This window comes from Monodon monoceros, unplaced genomic scaffold, assembly GCF_005190385.1.
Source record: "Monodon monoceros isolate NGI ecotype Baffin Bay Population unplaced genomic scaffold, NGI_Narwhal_1 Super_Scaffold_12, whole genome shotgun sequence".
NCBI classification, from domain to species: Eukaryota; Metazoa; Chordata; class Mammalia; order Artiodactyla; family Monodontidae; genus Monodon; species Monodon monoceros.
The window spans coordinates 110165080-110165379 of NW_021703768.1; positions in this window are offsets into that span (position 1 = coordinate 110165080).

Consider the following 300-nt stretch of genomic DNA (forward strand, 5'->3'; position numbering starts at 1 on the left):
AAAAAAAAAAAAAAAAAAAAAAAAAAAAAAAAGAAGAAGGGAGGGTTTTGGCTCTCAAACTGCCCCCTTTTTGAGGGATGACCCACCTCCAGGTCATTCACCTTCCCTGGAGAAGTAAAGGAAAGCCTTCCCTGCTTGGGGCTGCCAGGACAAGAGGAAATCCCAGCTTGGCCGCTGCTAGCGCAGCCTGCCAATGGACTAGGGACCGGTTTCCTCAACTACAAAATAACGATAGGCCTACCTTGCTGGTTTACAGTGACAGATGGCGTCTGTAAAGCATCTTGCCCTACTTGGGCAGCA